The sequence below is a fragment of the Arachis ipaensis genome, chromosome B7, assembly GCF_059453495.1.
Source record: "Arachis ipaensis isolate K30076 ecotype BB chromosome B7, ASM5945349v1, whole genome shotgun sequence".
NCBI lineage: Eukaryota > Viridiplantae > Streptophyta > Magnoliopsida > Fabales > Fabaceae > Arachis > Arachis ipaensis.
In genome coordinates, this window is record NC_142442.1 from 15,672,952 (window position 1) to 15,680,404 (window position 7,453).

The 7,453-nt window shown below is 39.4% G+C and overlaps 1 non-coding gene across 1 annotated transcript; it reads right to left on the bottom strand.

Annotated features, from left to right (window-relative positions):
* Positions 1-1,778: 1,778 nt before the first annotated feature.
* LOC148550424 (small nucleolar RNA R71) lies at positions 1,779-1,886 on the bottom strand. The gene has a single exon (XR_015893737.1). It is a non-coding gene; the product is annotated as a small nucleolar RNA R71 (small nucleolar RNA).
* Positions 1,887-7,453: the final 5,567 nt, after the last annotated feature.

Here is a 7,453-nt window from a genome sequence, read left to right on the forward strand (position 1 = left end):
TTGTTTGAGTCTAGTGTCTAATTTTAAGTTTGGTGTCAATTGCATGTCTTTATTCTTCTTGCGTTTTTCGAATATATGCATTATGTTCTTCATTAATCTTCAAGTTGTTCTTGATGATTTCCTTGCCCTGATCTTTGAATTCTCATGTCTTGTGTGTTTTGTTGTTTTTTTATACGCATTTTCAATTTGTTAGTGTCTCTAATGTGAAAATTTCTAAGTTTGGTGTCTTGCATGCATTGTTGATTTAATCTTAGTTTTCCATGTTTAGTTGCATTTTGATTGTTCCTCATCATTAAAAATCCAAAAAAAATTTCAAAATTATGTCTTTTCAAGTCAATAATACAGAGAATTGAAGATTCAGAACATGCAGCAGAGGAATTACACAGAAAAAGCTGGGCGTTCAAAACGCCCAGTGAGGAAGGAAAACTGCGTTTAAACGCCAGCCAAGGTACCTGGCTGGGCGTTAAACGCCCAAAAAGGTAGAGTTTTGGGCGTTAAACGCCAGAATGGATATCATTCTGGGCGTTTAATGCCAGGATGACACAAGAGGGAAGATTTTGTTTTTAATTCAAATTTTTTTCAAGTTTTCATAATTTTTCAAATCAAATCTTTTTCAAATCATATCTTTTCAAAATCAATTTCTTTCCATTTTTTTTATTTTCGAAAATACTTGCTAACAATTAATGATTTAATTCAAAAATTTCAAGTATGTTACTTTCTTTTTAAGAAAGGTTTAATATCTGAATCATATCTTTTAAATTTCTTGTTAGCCAAGTCATTAATTTTAAAAATCAAATCTTTTTAAATTGTTTTTCAATCATATCCTTTCAATCATATCTTTTTAAAACCATATCTTTTCAATCATATCTTCTAAATCACATCTTTTTCAAAATAATTTTCAATCATATCTTTTTTATTTCTAATTTCAAAAATCTTTTTCTAAAATCACTTAATTTCTTTCCCAACTTTAATTTTCGAAAATCATCAATCAAATTTTCAAAATTTCTTTTAATTATTTCAAAATCTTTTACTTTAATTTCGAAAATTCTTCCCCTCTTCTCACATCCTTCTATTTAAGGACTAACACTCCTCCACTATCAACAATTCAAACTCTATCCCTCTTGATAAGTTTGAATTCTTCTCTTTCTACCTCCTCCTTCTATTCTTCTTTTCCTCTGACACTTCAAGGAATCTCTATACTGTGACATAGAGGATTCCATACTTTCTTGTTCTCTTCTCTTTCATATGAGCAGGAACAAGGACAAAAGCATTCTTGTTGAGGCTGATCCTGAACCTAAAAGGACCTTGAAGCAAAAGCTAAAGCACAACTCTCTGGAGAGGACCTAACAGAAATCTTCAAATAAGAAGAAGACATGGCAGCCGAAAACAACAACAATGCCAACAATGCAAGGAAGGTACTTGGTGACTTTACTGCACCTACTCCCGACTTCTATGGGAGAAGCATCTCTATCCCTGCCATTGGAGCAAACAATTTTGAGCTTAAGCCTCAATTAGTTTCTCTAATGCAACAGAATTGCAAGTTTCATGCACTTCCATTGGAAGATCCTCATCAGTTCTTAGCTAAATTCTTGCAAATCTGTGACACTGTCAAGACCAATGGGGTTGACCCTGAGGTCTACAGACTTATGCTCTTCCTTTTTACTATAAGAGACAGAGCTAGGATATGGTTGGATTCACAACCTAAGGAAAGCCTGAAATCTTGGGAAAAGCTAGTCAATGCCTTCTTGGCAAAATTCTTTCCACCTCAAAAATTGAGCAAGCTTAGAGTGGAAGTCCAGACCTTCAGACAGAAGGAAGGTGAAACCCTCTATGAAGCTTGGAAAAGATACAAGCAATTGATCAAAAGGTGTCCTACTGACATGCTTCCAGAATGGAGCATCATATGTATATTCTATGATGGTCTGTCTGAGTTGTCAAAAATGTCATTGGACCATTCTGCAGGAGGATCTCTTCATCTAAAAACCCCTGCAGAAGCTCAGGAACTCATTGAGATGGTTGCAAATAACCAATTCATGTACACTTCTGAAAGGAATCCTGTGAATAATGGGACAAATCAGAAGAAAGGAGTTCTTGAGATTGATACTCTGAATGCCATATTGGCTCAGAATAAAAAATTGACTCAACAAGTCAATATGATTTCTCAAAGTCTGTCTGGAATGCAAGCAGCAACAGGCAGTACTAAGGAAGCTTCCTCTGAAGAAGAAGCTTATGATCCTGAGAACCCATCAATGGAAGAGGTAAATTACATGGGAGAATCCTATGGAAACACCTATAACCCTTCATGGAGAAATCACCCAAATCTCTCATGGAAGGACCAACAGAGGCCTCAACAATGCTTCAACAACAATAATGGTGGAAGAAACAGGTTTAGCAATAGCAAGCCTTTTCCATCATCTTCTCAGCATCAGACAGTGAATTCTAAGCAGAGCCAATCTGACTTAGCAACCATAGTCTCTGATCTAATTAAAACCACTCAAAGTTTCATGACTGAAACAAGATCCTCCATTAGAAATTTGGAGGCACAAGTGGGTCAGCTGAGTAAGAAAATTACTGAACTCCCTCCTAGTACTCTTTCAAGCAATATAGAGGAGAATCCAAAAAGAGAGTGCAAGGCCATCAACATAACCCACACGGCCGCACTTGGAGAGGAGGAAGAGGCAGTGATCTCCACTGAGGAAGACCTCACTGGACATCCACTGGCCTCCAAGGAGTTCCCTAATGAGGAACCATGGGAATCTGAGGCTCACACTGAGACCATAGAGATTCCATTGGATCTACTTCTGCCATTCATGAGCTCTGATGAGTATTCCTCCTCTGAAGAGGATGAAGATGTTACTGAAGAGCAAGTTGCTAAGTACCTTAGAGCAATCATGAAGCTAAATGCCAAGTTATTTGGTAATGAGACTTGGGAAGATGAACCCCCTTTGCTCACCAAAGAACTGGATGACTTGACTAGGCAGAGATTACCTCAAAAGAGACAGGATCCTGGGAAGTTCTCAATACCTTGCACCATAGGCACCATGACCTTTGAGAAGGCTCTGTGTGACCTAGGGTCAAGTGTAAACCTTATGCCTCTCTCTGTAATGGAGAAGCTAGGGATCCTTGAGGTACAAGCTGCAAGAATCTCACTAGAGATGGCAGACAATTCAAGGAAACAGGCTTATGGACTTGTAGAGGATGTCTTGGTAAAGGTTGAAAGCCACTACATCCCTACTGATTTCATAATCCTAGACACTGAGAAGTGTATGGATAAATCCATCATCCTTGGTAGACCCTTCCTAGCCACAGCAAAAGCTGTGATTGATGTTGACAGAGGAGAATTGGTCCTTCAAGTGAATGAAGACTCCCTTGTGTTTAAAGCTCAATGATCTCCCTCTGTAACCATGGAGAGGAAGCATGAAAAGCTTCTCTCAATGCAGAGTCAAACAAAACCCCCACATTCAAACTCTAAGTTTGGTGTTGGAAGGCCACAACCAAACTCTAAGTTTGGTGTTGAGAGGCCATCATCATTCTCTGAGTCTCTGTGAGGCTCCATGAGAGCCCACTGTCAAGCTACTGACATTAAAGAAGCGCTTGTTGGGAGGCAACCCAATTTTACTTATCTATGTTAAATTTCTATTTTCCATTATTATTTTATATTTTCTGTAGGTTGATGATCATGTGAAGTCACAAAAATAATTGAAAAAGCAAAAATAGAATGAAAAATAGCACATCCTGGAGGAAAAACTTGCTGGCATTTAAACACCAGTGAGCGTAGCAGAATGGGCGTTAAACGCCCAGTCTGGCACCATTCTGGGTGTTTAACGCCAGAAATGGGCACCAGACTGGCGTTTAATGCTAGAAAAGGGCCAGAAGCTGGCGTTAAATGCCAAAAATGGGCAGCAACCTGGCGTTTAACGCCAGGATTGGCAGCAAGGGGCATTTTGCACGCCACATGGTGCAGGGATGAGAAATCCTTGACACCTCAGGATCTATGGACCCCACAGGATCCCCACCTACCTCATCTCTCACCCTCTTTCCTAAAAATCCCTCACCTATCAAATCCTACCCTCTTCTCCATCAACCCTTCACCAATCCACATCCCTCCATCATAAATCCCACCTACCTCACCATCCAAATTCAAACCACTTTCCATCCCAAACCCACCCATACATGATCGAACCCTACCCCTCTCTCCACCCCTATATAAACCCATCTTCACCCCCTCATTTTTACACATCATACACACATCTTCTACCCCTTGGCCGAATCGCTTCGACTTCTCCATCTCCTCCATTTTTTTCTTCTTCTCCGTCCTTCTTTCTTCTTTTGTTCGAGGATGAGCAAACCTTCTAAGTTTGGTGTGGTAAAAGCGTTGCTTTTTGTTTTTCCATAACCATTTATGGCACTTAAGGCCGGAGAAACCTCTAGAAAGAGGAAAGGGAAGGCAAAAGCTTCCACCTCCGAGTCATGGGAGATGGAGAGATTCATCTCAAAGGTCCATCAAAACCACTTCTATGAAGTTGTGGCCAAGAAGAAGGTGATCCCCGAGGTCCCTTTCAAACTCAAAAAGGGTGAATATCCGGAGATCCGACATGAGATCCGAAGAAGAGGTTGGGAAATTCTCACCAACCCCATTCAACAAGTCGGAATCTTAATGGTTCAAGAGTTCTATGCCAATGCATGGATCACCAAGAACCATGATCAAAGTGTGAACCCGGACCCAAAGAATTGGCTCACAATGGTTCGGGGGAAATGCTTAGATTTTAGTCCAGAGAATGTAAGGTTGGCATTCAACTTGCCCATGATGCAAGGAGACGCATACCCTTACACTAGAAGGGCCAACTTTGATCAAAGGTTGGACCAAGTCCTCATAGACATTTGTGAAGAGGGCACTCAATGGAAGAGAGATTCAAGAGGGAAGCCGGTCTAACTAAGAAGGCATGACCTCCAGCCCGTAGCTAGGGGATGGTTGGAATTCATCCAACGCTCAATCATTCCTACTAGCAATCGGTCCAAAGTTACCATTAGACCGGGCTATCATGATCCATAGCATCATGATTGGAGAGGAAGTAGAAGTTCATGAAGTTATATCTCAAGAACTCTACAAGGTGGCGGACAAGTCCTCTACTTTGGCAAGATTAGCCTTCCCTCATCTCATTTGTTACCTCTGCAATTCAGCTGGAATTGACATAGAGGAAGACATCATCATTGATGAGGACAAGCCCATTTACTAAGAAAAGGATGGAGCAAACAAGAGATTCCACTCATGGACATGAGCATAAGGAAATTCCTCATCATGAAATCCCCGATATGCCTCAAGGGATGTACTTTCTTCCACAAAACTATTGGGAGCAACTTAACACCTCCCTAGGAGAATTGAGTTCCAATATGGGACAACTAAGGGTGGAACACCAAGAGCATTCTATCCTCCTCCATGAAATTAGAGAAGACCAAAGAGTCATGAGAGAGGAGCAACAAAGGCAAGGAAGAGACATTGAGGAGCTCAAGCACTCCATAAGGTCTTCAAAAGGAAGAACAAGCCGCCATCACTAAGGTGGACCTGTTCTTTAATTTCCTTGTTCTTTATTTTCTATTTTTTGAAAATTGTGTTTTATGTTCTATCTATGTTTGTGTCTTATTACATGACCATTAGTGTCTAAGTGTCTATGCCTTAAAGTTATGAATATCCTATGAATCCTTCACCTTTCTTAAATGAAAAATGTTTTTATCACAAAAGAACAAGAAGTACATGATTTCGAATTCATCCTTGAAACTAGTTTAATTATTTTGATGTGGTGACAATACTTTTTGTTTTCTGAATGAATGCTTGAACAGTGCATATGTCTTTTGAATTTGTTGTTTAAGAGTGTTAAAATTGTTGGCTCTTGAAAGAATGATGAAAAATGAGAAATGTTATTGAGGATCTGAAAAATCATCAAATTGATTCTTGAAGCAAGAAAAAGCAGTGAAAAACTTGCAAAAAAAAATATATACGAAAAAAAAAAAGAGAAGAAAGAAAAAGAAAAAGCAAGCAGAAAAAGCCAATAGCCCTTTAAACCAAAAGGCAAGGGTAAAATAAAAAGCATCCAAGGCTTTGAGCATCAGTGGATAGGAGGGCCCACAGGAATAAAATCCTGGCCTAAGCGGCTAAACCAAGCTGTCCCTAACCATGTGCTTGTGGCGTGAAGGTGTCAAGTGAAAACTTGAGACTGAGCGGTTAAAGTCGTGGTCTAAAGCAAAAAGAGTGTGCTTAAGAGCTCTGGACACCTCTAATTGGGGACTCTAGCAAAGCTAAGTCACAATCTTAAAAGGTTCACCCAGTTATGTGTCTGTGGCATTTATGTATCCGGTGGTAATACTGGAAAATAAAATGCTTAGGGTCACGGCCAAGACTCATAAAGTAGCTGTGTTCAAGAATCAACACACTTAACTAGGAGAATCAAAAACACCATCTTAATTCTGAGTTCCTATGGATGCCAATCATTCTAAACTCCAAAGGATAAAGTGAAATGCCAAAACTGTTCAGAGGCAAAAAGCTACTAGTCCCGCTCATCTACTTGGAGCTAAGTTTCATTGATATTTTGGAGTCTATAGTATATTCTCTTCTTATTATCCTATTTGATTTTTAGTTGCTTGGGGACAAGCAACAATTTAAGTTTCGTGTTGTGATGAGCGGATAATTTATACGCTTTTTGGCATCGTTTTTAGTATGTTTTTAGTATATTTTAGTTAGTTTTTATTATGTTTTTATTAGTTTTTAAATAAAATTCACAATTCTAGACTTTACTATGAGTTTGTGTGTTTTTCTATCATTTCAGGTATTTTTTGGCTGAAATTGAGGGACCTGAGCAAAAATCTGATTCAGAGGCTGAAAAAGGACTGCAGATGCTGTTGGATTCTGACCTCTCTGCACTCGAAGTGGATTTTCTGGAGCTACAAAAGCCCAATTGGCGTGCTCTCAATTGCGTTTGAAAGTAGACATCCTGGGCTTTTCAACAATATATATTAGTTCATACTTTTCTCGAGATTTGATTGTCCAAACCGGCGTTTCAATTCAGCATGAAAATTCTGGCGTCAAAACGCCAGAACTGGCATAAAAGATGGAGTTAAACGCCCAAACTGGCACAAAAGCTGGCGTTTAACTCCAAGAAAAGTCTCTACACATGGAAGCTTCAATGCTCAGCCCAAGCACACACCAAGTGGGCCCGGAAGAATATTTTTGCATTAATTATTTATTTCTGTAACCCTAGGCTACTAGTTCTCTATAAATAGGACCTTTTGCTATTGTATTTTTCATCTTTGGACGCTTAGTCCTTAGACCATGGAGGCTAGCCTCACGGCCATGCATGAACCTTGTTCTTATGTATTTTCAACGGTGGAGTTTCTACACACCATAGATTAAGGTGTGGAGCTCTGCTGTTCTTCATGAATTAATGCAAAGTACTACTGT